This window comes from Schistocerca serialis, chromosome 5 (genome assembly GCF_023864345.2).
Source record: "Schistocerca serialis cubense isolate TAMUIC-IGC-003099 chromosome 5, iqSchSeri2.2, whole genome shotgun sequence".
In the NCBI taxonomy this organism is placed as follows: domain Eukaryota; kingdom Metazoa; phylum Arthropoda; class Insecta; order Orthoptera; family Acrididae; genus Schistocerca; species Schistocerca serialis.
Genome location: NC_064642.1, coordinates 73388156 through 73407087, shown reverse-complemented (window position 1 = coordinate 73407087; position 18932 = coordinate 73388156). Strand labels below are relative to the sequence as shown.

At 44.8% G+C, this 18932-nt stretch overlaps 1 protein-coding gene across 4 annotated transcripts in view; it reads left to right on the top strand.

The window, feature by feature from the left end:
* Positions 1-18932, top strand: part of LOC126481601 (dual specificity tyrosine-phosphorylation-regulated kinase 4) — a 647996-nt gene that overhangs the window by 337992 nt on the left and 291072 nt on the right. The window lies entirely within an intron of this gene.

Genomic DNA, 18932 nt, shown 5'->3' with positions numbered 1-18932 from the left:
GATATCAACCAAACTTGGCACACAAATCATCGCTGTGTGGGTAAGAACCACGTACCCATGAAAGAGGTATTGGTGGGGATGGGAGTGAGAAAGCAGTGTCGCCCACGACGCGCGAGTACCCACACTTTAGAATGAGATTTTCACTCTGCAGCGGAGTGTACGCTGATATGAACTTCCTGTCAGATTAAAACTGTGTGCCGGGCAGAGACTCGAACTCGGGGCATTTGCAAGTGCTCTACCGCCTGAGCTACCCAAGCACGACTCACGCCCCGTCCTCACAGCTTCGCTTCTGCCAGTATCACCCATACTTTACTCACGCAATGTTTGAGAATGAGAGCACTACAGACTTGCGACAAACTTTACGCATAATTTCAAACCTTTACGAAACCTTTTCTCGATGACGGACCCCACAAACTGATTTCACTATTCATGCAATAAAACTGCCGCATCAAGCATGACGTTTTAATTTATTTTTTCTTTATTACTAACTCTATTGGCCACACATTTCGCAGACAGTATCCACATATGCCGCTGAATGTACCTAGAAGAATATTGCATGGTACGACTCACAGTTCAGGAGACACAACGTCGTAAATATTGAACTGGATAAAAATGAAACCCCAGGATAAATTCGTAGGGATACCATTCAAATATGTGTACAAATACGTGTGAAACATGTAAAAATATGTGAAATATATTTGACATGTGCGTGCGAAAGCAAAGCCACGGATAAAAAGTTTATCCTAAACTCCTGGAACGATTTCAACCAAATTTCGTACACATATTAGCTACAGTCTGGGAAGAAATATTGTGGAGGTAAGTACCACAAGCCTCCTATTTGGTTGATAGTGATGGCGTGGAGAGAGAAGGGTGGAGGTGGAGATGAACAGACAACAAAGGGAAAGAAGGAGATGGGCACAGAAACGGGGGGAGGGGTGGGGGGTGGTGGGACGGATAGAGAAAGAAGAGAGGAGAAGATGGACAGAGACAGGGAGGCGAAGAGGTAAGTAGCGAGAGGTTGAGGAGGGGAATAACAGACAGAGAGGAAGGACGAACTGGAGAAGGGGAAGAGGAAGAGATGAACAGAGGAGTACGGGGAGTGTTAGAACAATATGCGCAGAGAAAGGAATGTACATCTACATCTACACTCCGCAATCCACCATACGGTGCGTGGACGAGGGTACCTCTTACCACAACTAGCATCTTCTCTCCCTGTTCCACTCCCAAACAGAACGAGGGAAAAATGACTGCTTATATGCCTCTGTACGAGCCCTAATCTCTCTTATCTTATCTTTGTGGTCTTTCCGCGAAATATAAGTTGGCGGCAGTAAAACTGTACTGCAGTCAGCCTCAAATGCTGGTTCTCTAAATTTCCTCAGTAGCGATTCACGAAATGAACGCCTCCTTTCCTCCAGAGACTCCCACCCGAGTTCCTGAAGCATTTCCGTAACACTCGCGTGATGATCAAACCTACCAGTAACAAATCTAGCAGCCCGCCTCTGAATTGCTTCTATGTCCTCCCTCAATCCGACCTGATAGGGATCCCAAACGCTCGAGCAGTACTCAGGAATAGGTGGTATTAGTGTTTTATAAGCGGTCTCCTTTACAGATGAACCACATCTTCCCATAATTCTACCAATGAACCGCCTTCCCCACAACTGCCATTACATGCTTGTCCCACTTCATATCGCTCTGCAATGTTACGCCCAAATATTTAATCGACGTGACTGTGTCAAAAGCTACACTACTAATGGAGTATTCAAACATTACGGGATTCTTTTTCCTATTCATCTGCATTAATTTACATTTATCTATATTTAGAGTTAGCAGCCATTCTTTACACCAATCACAAATCCTGTCCAAGTCATCTTGTATCCTCCTACAGTCACTCAACGACGACACCTTCCCGTACACCACAGCATCATCAGCAAACAGCCGCACATTGCTATCCACCCTATCCAAAAGATCATTTATGTAGATAGAAAACAACAGCGGACCTACCACACTTCCCTGGGACATTCCAGATGATACCCTCACCTCCGATGAACACTCACCATCGAGGATAACGTACTGGGTTCTATTACTTAAGAAGTAGAAGATGAACAGGGAGACGAGGGAGAAGAACGTAACCAGCGACTAGGGAATGATTTGATGGACAGAAAATGGGGGATGGAGGAGGTACACACAGAGAGGGGGTGGGGATATGGACAGAGATGGGGTGAAGGAAGAGGCGGACCCAGAGAGTGAGAAAGAAGAGAAGGACTAATAAAAAGTTTGAATTAATACATATGCGGGCAACGCTGGGAATTCAGTTATTCCTAGGCTAAAGTTAAGACCCAGGTGGAAGGGAAAAGAACAGTACGAGGTTTGTCCGTAAAATACGTATAAAAGTTTAATAATGTCTTTATGTTACAAGTTGCAGTCACCACCAGGTGGGACTACTGCTGTAATCAATCCCATCAACGTTCAGTTCGAGTCAGAGCACTCTGCGTGAAGGTGGGAGTGTGCGGCAGCTTGTTGACAGTTACCCTTTTTCACCTGCCGTCGGCATGGAGCTCTCTCTGATTGAGGAACAGCGCGTCAACATCAAGATTCTTGCAAAGCTAGGCAAGAATGGCCGTGAGATTTTTGAGTGTTTGAAACAGGTTTACGGAGACAATTCTCTGAAGGAAACAACCGTGAACAAGTGGTTAAAAAGGTTCCGTGATGGCCGAGAAGAAGTGAACGATGACCCTCGCCCAGGACGCAGTCGACATCGAGTTCCGATGCAAATGCTGGACGAATTCGGGCGTGTGTTCTTAAAGACCGTAGATTGACAGTCAGAATGATTGCTGACGAGCTGTCAATCCCCAAAACAATAGTTCACGAAATCCTGACAAAAAAACTTGAAATGAAGAAATTGTGTGCGAAAATCGTACCGAAGCTCTTGACGCCAGAACAGAAAGCAAAGAGGGTCGAGTGCTGTGAGGATTGGTTGGAGGCAGAGGAACGAGGGGACTTTCTCCACCGAGTCATCACTGGAGACGAGTCACGGTTTTACGAATTCGATGTGGACCTCAAATCTCAAAACAAGGAATGGAAACTAGCAGGAGAACCGAGAACAAAAAAGTCGCGAAAATCAAGGTCCAATGTGAAGACAATGTTGATTGTTTTCTTTGATTATAGGGGCATTGTTCACAAGGAATTTGTCCCTCCCGGTCAGAGAGTGAACGGAAAATTTTACGTTGAAGTTCTGACACGTCTCAGGGCTCGTGTGGCCCGAGTTCGACCGGAGTTGGCAAAAGGGGGCAGGTGGATCCTTCATCACGACAATGCGCCCGCTCACACGTCGCTCGTTGTGCGCGAGTTTTTGGCCCGAAGCTCAATCACCGTGACAGACCACCCGCCTTATTCACCCGATTTAGCCCCGTGTGACTTCATGTTCCCGAAATGCAAAATGGTGCTTCGGGGGCGGCACTTGGGAGATGTGGAAGCCATCAAGGCGGAAACGACACGGCAACTGAACAACGTCACAACTCAAGACTTTCAGCAATGTTATCAACAGTGGAAACGGCGTTGGCAGAAGTGTATCGCGTCTCAGGGCGAGTACTTTGAAGGAGACCATATTGTAATGCCTGAATAATTGTAAAATAAAGTTATTATTCAACTTTTATACGTATTTTCCGGACAAACCTCGTAGGGTTGAAATAATGTACTCCGCCGATGCCCAATACGACAAGAAGAAAGAAAGGAAGATTAGTGCAAAGGTAGTAAGAGAATAACCTCGGCTCTCCACAACGAGATCGCCAATTTCGTAAGGCAAAAGCAGCGGCCGCCGGCAGCTGTGCGGGCGCCGTGTTGACACCGCCTGTGCCTGACCTTTGCTCCTCCCCGGAGAGGGCCGGCCGGTGTCGGTGGCAGCGGCTGAACCGCGGCTGTCGGCCGGCGCCGGGTATTGATCGCGGACCGCCGCGTGCAAGCGGCGGGCGCGCGACGGTGGCGCGCCCGGCGGCAGCGGCGGCAGGCGACGCCGGCGTCGGCGGCAGCGTCGGAGGCGGCGGCGGCGCCGGCGCCGGGCGGCGGGTCCAGTGAACGCCGGCGGTCGGCAGCGTCGCCATGGGCTCGTGCTGCTACCACACGTACCCCTGGAACCGCGGCTCGGCGCACCTGCACGCGGTACGCCCTCTCGCCTCTGCTGGCTGCTCTGCTCCTCCGCGGCCCGCGTGCTGGCTGCGGGCTGGTCTAGACAGTACTCGGCGAGCCGCTCTCGAGTTCCCGAACCGGCACCCTGCGCAGCGGTACCTACATCGGCTCCAGCCTGTCGTCACAATTTGCGGCGGACCAGTGGTCGAACCACGAAATACAATCACCACGTACCGTTCACAATGCGTACATTCGTGTTCTGTGGGTCCGGGCGAGGTCTGCAACCGTCTGACGAATTTTACAAACAACTCAAGTCACTGCTTCACTCACGTATAATACCAATATATATACTTAAACGCGAGGCGTTTCGGCAATATGGTGTCACCATCAGGTGCTCGTCTGTTAATTAACAACTATTTAGTACGACTACCTACGCCGCAGGTGCGATGAGTTTGTTATTGTGAGTGCCGGCGAGATCAGTTAGCAAAGTTCTGACGAGAATTCGCAGTGGGTTACGATCAACACAATTTTTCTGCTTTAACATCACATGTATCAATTGACAAAAAATGTTACTTGCGTATCAAGTGACTATACGTTCAAGATTATTACAGAGCCACAGGATTATGTTTATTCTGGAGACAAACACCATTGCACTGTTAAGTTATTGAACTTGAACACACATATTATGATGCCTGAATTAAGCTAAACTAGCTATTAGCACCGGATGACTATTTGTCGTACGGGAATCACGGAAAATATTACATTTAGTTTTTTTTAGGAGAGACTCAACAGTTATTCACGTGTTTATGGTCTTTTTGAAAGAGGCACTCAGCTGTGAAAAAGTTTTTGAAAAAAATTCATTGCGTTCCATTCCATGACTATTTGTCGTACAGGAATCACGGAAAATATTAGTTTTTTTAGAAGAGACTCAGTATTTATTCAGGTGTTTATGGTTTTTTTGAAAGAGGCACTCAGCTGTGAAAAAGTTTATGAAAAAAAATTCGTATCATTGTGTTCCATTGTCATTCAGTAACTCATTTCCACATTCCTTGCCCTGTAAGAAAATTTTTAGTTCTTCGTACAAATCGATTTCATATTCTCTGTCGACTCGATATAATATTTGAAGATCATTATCGACATCTTCCTATGGGCGTCCGGTCTTCATTGTGAACACAGTTGAGAGGAACTGTAAACGATGTTACTGTTTTTGTTTAGCTATCTATGTGCCAGAAATTGCAATGTATTTCATACCATACGCTACTAACAGGGCAGTATAATCAGTGCACGTCGTGTTGAAAGTAAGTGATTGATCCTAACCTACTGTAATTTATACGTCAGAACTCGACCAACGATGTTCAATGACTTGTGCAACAACAACAACAACAAAACATCGTACCTGTTGCGTATGTAATCATACAAAATAGTATCTAACCAATAACCATGCACCTGGTGACGGCAGCACGCATCGTGCTAATGTAAATATAGCTATTAAAACAAATTGTGTTGTGTACTGGCTGCGTTGTCGGTCTAACTTGACTTTTGTACATGAAATAAATACATTTACATGTATTCAAGGCGAACCCGAGCTCGAGCCACAAAATTTCTGAGATTGTTCTAGGACATATCTGAGAATTTTGGTTCAACATGCCTTTTCTCTCTGGTGGCTCGTTGCAGAGTACTGCCGTAATTTTGATTTGTACTTTTTGTTTCTCCAGATACCTCTACTTCAGTCAAATCTTCTAGATTGGGTGTTTTAGCATAACATTTGAAATTATGTTAAGATATGTGCTTTATTCATGCCAATTCATGTGCAACATTCGGTCTGTTCTTTTATACGGATAGCAGACTAAAAGAAAATAGCAAATAAATGAATAAAGGTTCTAGCATACCTTGCACGGCTAGTATATTCCGTTCTAACGCGGAAGGAGCTGGTTGCTCGTAGATGCCTGTGTCGTGTAAGTACTGCAACGTGGTGCGCGAACGGCTCATCATAGGATCCTTGTGCCGCTCTTCCATTGCTGTCAATGAACTCATACACGAGAGGCATTTCGGCGAACTCTTCATCAATAAACCTATCCGCACTGTTGTGCATGCTCTGTACCGTACAACTAACATTAACGGAAAAACAAACGCGAAACACAACAGAGCAGTATTTCATGCAAACTTACCGTCTTCAACAACAAATATCCTGAGTAAATAGAACAAGTTTGATTCCAAACAACAAACAATTCATATTGTCGACATCTCCTCTATCGCGCAGGTATTTTCGGTGCAGTATAGGTACAAAGATAAATGGAGGTAAGAAATCAAACCAAGTGTCATTTCTATGTGACAAGCCATTGGAGAACACAGGTCCATTATACCAAAATACTCAGAAAATATCCATGAACAAAGTCTGAAACGTACCAAAGAGAACGTATTTCTATTCGCATTCCAATTACACTTTTTACCGTTGTTCAAATTTTCGATACCTGCAATACCTTATGATGAACTGTTACGCTTATAAATCTACTACAGCTAATCGAGCGTTAGATACAACTCGTAATCCTTATAAGAATAAAACGTATTGTGCCAGAATTGAAGTACTCACCAGAAAATATGTCGTAGATAGGTTTCTGTTTATTGTGTTTATTGATCCACAAAATATTTACTGTAGTTCGAAAATTGAAGATGGAAAGTTAATTTAGACGTGAGCATCGTATTCTTAAATTTCGTTCAAAATACAATTCGGAAGTAAATATCGAGCGAATGTGAAAATAAATGGAGAATGTTAGCTGCTAAGTAATAAAAACATCTTGAAAAACACCGAACGCTGCTATTTTAGATGATAATTTTCGAAGTAGAGTTTTCACATAAAAATCAACTTTTGTGTTTTTCCAAATTTCATCCATTTATTATATCAAAGCTGTGGAGCACAACCCACACAAATCATTATTCTTCCTGATAACGAGTGAAATTTTAAATCGCATTTTATGTTTTCAAATAAAGTTAAAACCTCTAGTGGGTGCTAATTGCTGTGTGTCATCAACTTATACGTTCGTTTTCGCCACAGTTATGGAGTTAAAGCCCTATAATGCTCTCAAAAAAATGGTTCAAATGGCTCTGAGCACTATGGGACTTAACAGCTGTGGTAATCAGTCCCCTAGAACTTAGAACTACTTAAACCTAACTAATCTAAGGACATCACACACATCCATGCCCGAGGCAGGATTCGAATCTGCGACCGTAGCAGTCGCGCGGTTCCGGACTGCGCGCCTAGAACCGCGAGACCACCGCGGCCGTATAATGCTCTCAGAACTGCGCATCCTTGGCATCTTGGTCATCTAAGAACGGAGAACCAACTAAGCTAAACGATACATCATCATAACCGCTGACACCATTAAATCTTGGCAATGAAATGCGGATCAGAAGTACGCGACTATCGAACATCGATCTAGCTTCTTATTCACAAAGCCAGACTGAGCGATACAAATATTTCTGTCTAGTGTTCCGAAGTACATTCGCGAAGTAAGAGAAACATTTCTAAGGCCAGTAACTATAAGACAGTCAGCTAACAGAAACCGATGATGCGCGAAATTTAGAACGTGCTTTGTGATTCTAAGTAAAGTAATTTTAAAAAATCTATTTAAGGTCAAGTGATTAGTTTCATTAAGTACTTTACCTCTACATATACATTAAGTTAAATCTGACAATGCGCTTTCGAACATATTTCTCTAAAGAATCTGAGCTCGAAAATTTGTATGTTCGCTCAAGGTTGGCGCAATGTAGGATACTTGTGCTTCAGTAATGATGTCAACAATCGCCGCTTGCAGAAAAGTGGTAATAGATGGAGGGCTAACATTGTGAGAACCGGTAAATGGGTGAAGTGAGTTCGGTGGTTGTGAGAACTTCGGTAACGTTGTCGCTCCTTTATACCGTGTCACGTAATTACCACTTGGAAATTAACATATACAATGTCTGGATTGATGTGTGATTTTCGTAGAACAAGCATTTTACAATTTTTCACAGCGCCATGGGCCGACTCCATGAGAACTCGTCTCGCAAAGCTGTCGAGAAAACGACACGGGATATACAACAACAACATTCTCTTCCAAGAGCACTTTCCCTGTTTACAGCTATACACCATCACATCAACATCTGCGCTCGCATTTGTCGGGGACGTGTGGTCCTCAGCAGACGCGCGCCAGGACTGCGCCTCCGCCGTCTGGCTGCCGGGGGTGGAAGACACCCACGCGAGCTGACGAGTGTTTACCAACAACTCCCACGCACTGACCTTAAACGGACCTCCGACAACGTGCGTACTGCACGCAAAAAGCGCGTCGGTAGCTTTCTGCGCGCTCAGCTGTGCTTCACCGCGTGGGAGTCAGCTGCCTGTCAGTCGCTAGCTTTTACTCTCGTTTCTTCTGATAGGGACTCCAGCGAAGTTGCATACGCTCAGGCAGCCGTTCCGTAACACGGTTCCGCGTGATCTCGGGATATCGCGGGAAACATTAGAACTAGGGTATATCTCTGCAAATTAATAAATATTGTTTTATTTCGTATATTTTTTTACGGCACAATCAAATGAGCATTTCACAATGGCGTAACCGGTTCGACCAGGCAGTGGTCGTCTTCAGATTGTCAGCAGATAAATGGAGGAGACAAATATTCATTATGGAATCTATAAAATCTGCGAAGTGACTGTTTACGGAATAAAGAAGCTTGGTGCAAGCGATACTCGTTGTGTTGTCAACAGCAGTGAAGGCAACAATGGATTGAGATTGAGTATTTGTAGACTGAGTGAAATCCTGTCTTTGTCTGTCATAAACGACTATATTCAGACAACGATATCTGCTTCGTCAGATTTAGGTATAATATATTGAGAAGTTTTCAAAGTTCAGCATTCGTAATTAGACCGTATAACGTATCATCCTGTTACGAAGCTTGCTAATTTGCTCTACGTGTAAGAAAAGACAAAGTTTTAAGAGTTGACTTCGTGAGAACGTGACGACACGATTAAACAGTCGCATCTGTAGCCACTCTTGTCGTACGAATATTTTAAAGTTACAGTAAGTGAGACTTGTTTTTAGTTACAAGAAATTGCTACGTACGAATCGTAGAATATTGGGAGAGCAGTAGTCCACAAAAGAGCCTTGATATAAAACGCTTGTTCGATCTATACCGGTATACTGTTAAGTATATGGGACGCATATATATTACTGTCAGTTGCAGGTTACCTATCTAATGACTTACAGTGGAAACAAAATAATTACTGACCTAATTTAAAAATTTAAAATGCTGTCATAGCTTACTGATAAGGAGGTATAATCTTACGTTAGAGGTTTAACACAGTACGACAAGTACTACCGTTAGAAACAGTGTATATGCTTAACTCACCGCGCGCAAATACCCACACTTTACTCATCCAGAATTTGGGAATTAGAGCACTTAGTGACTTGTAACAAACTTTACATATAATCTCAAACGTTTACGAAACTTTTTCTCGCTGACATCCCCCACAAAATGGTGGAAGGAAAAACGTTTATCGCTTACTACATTTTCACTGCTCATGCTGGAAAATTTCACCATCAGGCATAACGTTTTAATTTATTACAGTGCTTCTTTACTATTAATTCTATTCGTAACACATTGTCGAGACAGTATACACATAGACCACTAAATGTGCGTTCAAAATTATATCATTGAACAACGTATACGTCAGGAGATATGATATCATGAACATTGAGATGGGTGGAAAATTAGCGTTTGCTAAAAATGGAGCGCAAATTATCCAAGTTACATTCATTCACTGTTTGCTAATGACAGCACATAGCTACTTTCAACAAACGTTAAAAATAATTTCACACCTTTTCTAATCTTTTTCTCGCTTACATGCTTAACGTCAAATATTTCACAAATTAATTCTTTTGCAAAGTATTCAGAAGTTTGAAGCTGTTTTATAAGTGGGAATTCGATACTTTGGAGATCGGGGGATTACTAATATCAGTCTAACGTGGGACATCGAGATTACATACAGAAGGGCAGTGCGTACGGTCATAAGCTTGCTTTACTGTAGGGAAAGTGTAACGAAACCGTTGGAAAATCTCAATTAGCGGGCGCTTCGGCAAATATGCGTAAAGTTTCTTGCAAACTACGCAAGAAAATTCTACATACTTTTAACTGGGGAGAGTGGGTGGGGACTTTGAGAATATTTTTAAGCTTCTTAATGTCGCTGCAATATGATACCTGGAGATGAAATCAGTCTAATAAGATCTCGTCATGTAGAGCTCTGAACTGAAGGAAAGCTTAATTCGTGAAAATCAAACGATAACCAGTAACTGTTCTTACGCTACATCCTGCTGAAACCTATGTTCCTCTGCCAGACGATGTACAGAAGTGGCTTTTTTGGTACGAGTGCTTCTAGTCCTCCAACAGAATCAAGTGGCCTATGGGTGTTTATAAACGGGGAAGCGTTTCTAGGTAATACTCACTTGCAGACATACTTAGAATATGAGCACACATTTTCCAAAGACGTGGATCGTTTGAAAATTTGCGGACTTTTTTTAAAGTACCCCCTACACAGAAAAAATTGCACGTTAGCATAGACAACTTAGTTATGTAGCAAAAATCAGAACCCAACGGCCCACGAAGAGGTTTCTTTATGTCGCTCAGTGATGGAAATTAGCGTCGAAACACGTAGTGTAAAGTAAATAGCATAGAAGACAGTGACCTCCTCTTGTGTTATCGGTGACAATTTATTGTGAATGTCAGGGCGTAGTAATAGAACCGAAAATACCTGTTGTGGCTGTTTTTTAACTGACTATTCTATTTTGCATCATTTTCCATTGTTAGTTCTCCCAGGAATTCATGTGGTGAGTCTTCACAGTCTCGCATTCCAACTGTTGCTAACAATTTGAAAGAACTCCAGACGCTGGACATAGTATCGTCCTTTCGTGGTTATACGGTCAACAAAGAAGCAACAGACCTGATCAACCGAGACAAGAGCCTCCAGCTAGACTCTTCGAAGTCTCTTATTGCACATCTTACAAGGGAAACTTCCCTTCGCATCCCCCTCAGATTTAGTGGTAAGATGGCCCATAGGACAGCCCGTCAAAAACTGAACACAGATCAAGCTTGAAAATAGGAAGAAGGTGTATTGAACAGTGAAAAAAGAAGCAAAATAGAAACATTGAAAGGTCGTGCCCAAGATGTGCAACATCGAGCGAAGTGGACTAGCTATGGATCGTGGTTTATGTAGCCACGATGATGGACACCGAAGGAGAAGATCCTTGTTCAAATCTCCTTATACCACTTTTTTTTCACGAAATTGTGAACTGTCCGTCCGGTCATTGAAATGTCTGTTCGGTGTATTCAGATTTGTGTCCGTGTCGTGTAACGTCCGTCTGTAGCAGAAACGAAGGGACATCCAGACGTACGCACCTCCTATTTGTTCTACATAAGTACCACGCGTTATGGCTCTTGCATTCCGCTTTGGAAGTCTTGCCTCTTGAATTCCTTTGTTGCAACATGGTGCACACCCGTTTAATTGTTGTTTTCATTTCTGTGAGAGGTCTATGCGGCATCTCTCTTGCTCTCACTATTCATCACTTTTACTTGTGACGGTTATATACACTCCTGGAAATTGAAATAAGAACACCGTGAATTCATTGTCCCAGGAAGGGGAAACTTTATTGACACATTCCTGGGGTCAGATACATCACATGATCACACTGACAGAACCACAGGCACATAGACACAGGCAACAGAGAATGCACAATGTCGGCACTAGTACAGTGTATATCCACCTTTCGCAGCAATGCAGGCTGCTATTCTCCCATGGAGACGATCGTAGAGATGCTGGATGTAGCCCTGTGGAACGGCTTGCCATGCCATTTCCACCTGGCGCCTCAGTTGGACCAGCGTTCGTGCTGGACGTGCAGACCGCGTGAGACGACGCTTCATCCAGTCCCAAACATGCTCAATGGGGGACAGATCCGGAGATCTTGCTGGCCAGGGTAGTTGACTTACACCTTCTAGAGCACGTTGGGTGGCACGGGATACATGCGGACGTGCATTGTCCTGTTGGAACAGCAAGTTCCCTTGCCGGTCTAGGACTGGTAGAACGATGGGTTCGATGACGGTTTGGATGTACCGTGCACTATTCAGTGTCCCCTCGACGATCACCAGTGGTGTACGGCCAGTGTAGGAGATCGCTCCCCACACCATGATGCCGGGTGTTGGCCCTGTGTGCCTCGGTCGTATGCAGTCCTGATTGTGGCGCTCACCTGCACGGCGCCAAACACGCATACGACCATCATTGGCACCAAGGCAGAAGCGACACTCATCGCTGAAGACGACACGTCTCCATTCGTCCCTCCAATCACGCCTGTCGCGACGCCACTGGAGGCAGGCTGCACGATGTTGGGGCGTGAGCGGAAGACGGCCTACCGGTGTGCGGGACCGTAGCCCAGCTTCATGGAGACGGTTGCGAATGGTCCTCGCCGATACCCCAGGAGCAACAGTGTCCCTAATTTGCTGGGAAGTGGCGGTGCGGTCCCCTACGGCACTGCGTAGGATCCTACGGTCTTGGCGTGCATCCGTGCGTCGCTGCGGTCCGGTCCCAGGTCGACGGGCACGTGCACCTTCCGCCGACCACTGGCGACAACATCGATGTACTGTGGAGACCTCACGCCCCACGTGTTGAGCAATTCGGCGGTACGTCCACCCGGCCTCCCGCATGCCCACTATACGCCCTCGCTCAAAGTCCGTCAACTGCACATACGGTTCACGTCCACGCTGTCGCGGCATGCTACCAGTGTTAAAGACTGCGATGGAGCTCCGTATGCCACGGCAAACAGGCTGACACTGACGGCGGCGGTGCACAAATGCTGCGCAGCTAGCGCCATTCGACGGCCAACACCGCGGTTCCTGGTGTGTCCGCTGTGCCGTGCGTGTGATCATTGCTTGTACAGCCCTCTCGCAGTGTCCGGAGCAAGTATGGTGGGTCTGACACACCGGTGTCAATGTGTTCTTTTTTCCATTTCCAGGAGTGTATTTTTACCACATGACTCATATTCTATAGCTAATGTGTGGTATGACAATTGCCAAGACAACAGACACGCCAATGACCGGGCGGACAGTTCATAAATGTGAAAAATTTGGGGCATGAGGGAGATTTGAACTCGGATCTTCCACTTTGCAGTCCAACACAGCGACCACGTAGCTCTTTTTTTATCGTTGTATTTTGTCGTTGCGGACGTCACATGACATCCGTTAAAGTTCGCTTGTTGCTCCTTACACTCAGTTTTTTTTTATTACAGAGGCTGAGGCCAACCAGCTCTCTGAGCGAACACGCTGTGAGCTACCGTGCCGGCAATAGCTAGGACGCCATGGTTCTTGTAACTCGCTCGGTCTTCCACATCTTGAGCTTGCACCGTTCACTGCTTCTATCTCGCATCTTTTTTCCATTGTTAGTTCTCCCTGGAATTCATGTTGTGACCTTCACTGTCTCGCATTCCAACTGTTGCTAACAATTTGAACAATAAACCACTTCGTTCGTAATCAGTGTAGAAATTCAGCTTCTCGACTGGTTCTGTGTCACAGATGGGGCTTGCATTAATTTGTCAATGATACACAAATTTTGTCTGTCTGGTGCTGTTGTAATGTGTAACACGTGAGGCGTGCACATTCGACTACTCACTCTGGCCTCCAGTGGCACAGCTTTTCTACGTTCAATACTCTGAAAGCCACAGTGAAGTAGATGACAGAGGGTACTTCCTATTGTACCAGTTATTAGGGCATTTTCCTGTTCCATTCACGTCAAGGACGTGGGAACAATGATAGCTTAAATGACTCAATGTGTTGTGTAATTAATCTAATCTTGCCCACACAATCGCCATGAGAGCGATCCGTAGGGGATTGTAGTATATTCCTAGAGTCGTCGTTTAAAGCCGGTGCTTGAAACTTTGTAAGTAGGCTTTCCCGAAATAGTTTGCGTCTGTCTTCAGTCGTCTGCCAGTTCAGTTTCTTCAGCATCACTGAACTCATCTCCGATGGGTCAAACAAACGCCTGACCGTTCGTGCTGCCCTTCTCTGTAATCGTTCAGTAAGCCTTTTTTGACTCATTTGGTACGGGCCCCGCACTCTTGAGCAGTATTCTTGCATGGGAGGTACATATAATTTGTAAGCAATCTCCTTTGTAGTCTCATTTCATGACCATACTATTTATTCTATCAATAAAACGAAGTATGCAACCTGATTTACCTTCTCTACCAATTGTTACACCCATGTAATTTTGTAAGTTAACGGACTCCAATTGTGTGTCGTTGATATTATAATCCTAGTATACTATATTTCTCGTTATGTGAAGTGCACAGTTTTACATTTCTAAACACGCAAGCAAGTTGCCAATCTTTGCGCCACTTTGAAATCTTATCACTGTCCAAGTATCTGTGCCGCTTTTCACAGTCTGTACTTCATTGTAGATAATTTCATCATCTGCGGAAAGTCTCAGGTTACTATTAATATTGTCCGCAAGGTCAATAATGTAATAGCAAGTGTCCCAACACACTTTCCTGGTTTATGTTTATGCCCGAAGTTACCTCTGCATCTGCCGATGACCTTCCATCCAAGACAACACTGCGTCCTCCATACCAAGAAGTCCTCAACCACGTCACAAACTTCATTTCATAACACAAACGTTCGTTCTTTCAAGTGTAGGTATATACAAATAAAACAGATTCTGCATCAGTCACTTATTTATTTTGCCACTACACGTTTTGATGGTTCACACCATCATCTTCAAGTGGAGAATTGTTTATTTACAATTCTCGCCCTGAAGGTAGGGTAGTAGCGAAATAAATTAGCGACTGACGCTGAAAATGTTCTATTTATATCGGTCAACGGTCGCAGCCCTCATTATGGCGTCCCATATGGTCGAAATATTCAAGTGTTCGTGAGCTACAGAGTCAACTGCTTTTCGGAAGTGGCGAAATAATGCACTGCCTTGGTCCATGGGTTTCAGAATATCATGTGAGAATAGTCACCCGTCCACACGCTTTGACTATGGCTGGTAGGCTGTTAGCCGAAATATCGGAAGAGGAAGTAAACATTATCCGCATGAATTTTTTTGTAAATTCCACAAACAGTCACTGGTCGCAAATATTTCTTAATGTTCAGTTACCGGTTCCCACGGCTTTGATCGTATTCAGACTGATCTATATTCATGAAGTTAACAAAAAAATGGTTCAAATGGCTCTGAGCACTATGGGACTTAACAGCTGAGGTCATCAGTCCCCTAGAACTTAGAACTACTTAAACCTAACTAACCTAAGGACATCCCACACATCCATGCGCGAGGCAGGATTCGAACCTGCGACCGTTGCAGTCACGCGGTTTCGGACTGAAGCGCCTAGAACCGTTCGGTCACAGCGGCCGGTCTGAAGTTAACAGTGGCATGTCACATGGAATTAAAATCGTGATAAAACAGTAACCATTCATGTTCCGTTATGTCAGGTAGTCAGCTGTGTGTGAAGTGCATGGCGGAGGGTATTTTCCATCGATCCACGGATAAGGATTTTACCTCTCTCCGTTCGCGTACGGAGCGCGCTGTTACTGGTTTAATCAAATCTGCGCATTCTCTTTGTGGGAGATGTAGTAGATTGCTAGATTTCTTGCTTGATACTCGTTTCTGAAACTTAGAAGTAGGCTTTCGCAGGCTCCGCGACGCCCTCCCGTGAATGAAACGAGTGTTTCACTATTCGCATTGCCTGTCTCCTGTTAGTGTTATTTAGTAAGGATCACTCACACCTGAGCAATATTCTACAGTGAAGTTATTCTGGCTGGAGACCACAGTCTCAATAGATTCAAATGACATATTTACCACTACAATGTTAGTTTAAATCTGTGGTATTTGAATAGTTGATGTCGAAATTGGAAATAACGCTACACAGAGGACAACGAACAATCCTTAAGAAGCCGTTATTTGCAAATTCGCCGTTGGCTATAGAGAAAGTTCCATCATACATAGAAAATTGCGCGTGTTTACATTACAGTAAAGGCACGAGCTCAGATCGCGTCTAAAAATGTGCTGATACACAAAAAAAAAAAAAAAAAACAACTCTTTAGATGGATTCTCACCGGTATTTCCTGAAACGCATCGTACATAAAATAAATATAGCAAAATCGTGACTAATGCCAGCAAACGTTATTTTAAACTTCCTGGCAGATTAACACTGTGTGCCGGACCGAGACTCCAACTCGAGACCTGTGCCTTTCGCGGGCAAGTGCTCTACCAACTGAGCTACCCATGCATCACTCACGCCCCTTCCTCACTGCTTTAATTTCGCCAGTACCTCATCTCCTGCCTTCCAAAGTTCACAGAAGTTCTCCTGCGAACCTTGCAGAATCTTTAATCTGCCAGGAAGTTTCATATCAGCGCACACTCCGCTGCAGAGTGAAAATTTCATTCTGGAAACATCCCCCAGGCTGTGGCTAAGCCATGTCTCCGCATTATCCTTTCTTCCAGTAGTGCTAGTTCTGGAACGTTCGCAGGAGAACTTCTGCGAAGTTTGGAAGGTAGGAGACTAGGTACTGGCGGAATTAAAGCTGTGAGGATGGGGCGTGAGTCATGCATGGGTAGCTCATTTGGTAGAGCACTTGCCCGCGAAAGGCAAAGGTCCCGAGTTCGAGCCTCGGTTTGGCACACAGTTTTAATCTGCCAGGAAGTTTCATATCAGCGCACACTCCGCTGCAGAGTGAAAATTTCATTCTGAAAATGTTATTTTGTAACAGGTGAAACCATTGCTTAAATGAGTACTTATTACACGGCCCTCTCGTATTAATTGACCATCGCATTTGTTCGACGACAGCGTGCAATAACCATTTACAGACGGCAGCATTGGCTGTGAAGGGTAATAATGTCGGCGAGATCCAGGAAACAGTGCATTCTTTGTCTTAATGCGGAAACGGAGCGATTTACCTGACTTTCAAAAGGGCACGATCATTGGCTTTAGGGTCAAGGATGGAAGCATTTCCGAAAGGGCTCAGTCTGCAAACTGTTCTCGTGCCGTTGTGGTTCAAGTACACCGTGCATGGCAAAATGGCGCTATTCAACACCGGCGCCGAGGCACCTGTGGTGGGGAGTAAACGACAGCTGCAGAGATGTGTACGGGCGAATGGACGTGCAGCTGTTGAGCAGCTGACCGCGCAGGTGAACCAAGCGCCTACCAACAGTGTCTGTCCAATGTCCGTTCAGTAAACGTTGCTGCCTATGGGCCTCCATAGCACCTCGTTCATGAATTCCCAGGAATATGGGACATCATCATCATCGTCATCACCGCAACTGAGCGTCCATGGAGTGGCGAGAGGTGGTCTTTTGAGTTGAATCATGTTTTATATATACCATCAGACAGATGGCTGTCCGCGTGTCCGGCGTGAATCGTCTGAAAGCAAACACCCTTCGTGTTTTGTGGTCTGGGGAATGTTTTCGTGGCACTCCCTCGGTGACCTCATCATCCTGGAAGGCACAATACATCAACATAAGTGTGCATCTACCTTTGGGGACCTTGTCTAGTCCCACATGGGGTTTGTTTTCCTCCGGTGCGTTGGCATCTGCGAAGAGCACCAGGATAAGTTTACCATACCCACCTAGCCAACAAACTCCTCGAATATAAACCGAGTCGAAAATCTGGGGGACAACCTCTATCGGGCTTTTCACTTCCTCAGCCGAGAAACCTGAGTAGTTGTTCACGGTACTGGGGTCGATATAGCTCCACGTCCCCTGGCAGTACTTTCCAGAACCTCACTGAATCTCTTACTGGACATCTCTCACCATTCCTCGTTGCAAAAGGTGGTTCAAAAAATGGTTCAAATGGCTCTGAGCACTATGGGACTTAACATCTGTGGTCATCAGTCCCCTAGAACTTAGAACTACTTAAACCTAACTAACATAAGGACACCACACACATCCATGCCCGAGGCAGGATTCCAACCTGCGACCGTAGCGGTCACGCGGTTCCAGACTAAAGCGCCTAGAACCGCACGGCCACACAAGCCTGCCAAAGGTGGTTATTCAGCCCTTTGAAAGGTGGTCACAATGTGACTGGACAGTGTATAAGTTATACCCTGTTGAAAATTATACCGCTCTTTCTACATCTACGTGATTGCTATTCACAATAAAGTGCCTGGCAGAGGGTTCAATGAACCACCTTCATGCTGTCTCTCTACCGTTCCACTCTCGAACGGCACGCGGGAAAAACGAGCACTTAAATTTTTCTGTGCGAGCCCTGATTTATTTTATCGTGATGATCATTTCTCCCTATGTAGGTGGTTGCCAACAGAATGTTTTCGCAATCGAAGGAGAGAACTGGTGATAGAAATTTCATGAGAAGATCCCGTCACAATGAAAAACGCCTTTGTTTTAATGATTGCCACTCCAATTCACGTATCATGTCTGTGACACCATCTCTCCTATTTCGCGATAATACAAAACGAGCTGCCCCTCTTTGTACTTTTTCGATGTCATCCGTCAGTCCCACCTGATATGCGGATCCCACACCGCATAGCAATACTCCAGAATAGGGCGGACAAGCACAGTGTAAGCAGTCTCTTTGGTAGACCTGTTGCACCTTCTAAGTGTTCCGCCAATGAATCACATTCTTTGGTTTGATCTACCCACAATATTATAAATGTGATCGTTCCAGTTTAGGTTATTTGTAATTGTAATCCCTAAGTATTTAGTTGAATTTACAGCCTTCAGATTTATGTGATTTAACGCGTAATCGAAATTTAGCTGATTTCTTTTAGTGAATAACTTCACACGTTTCTTTATT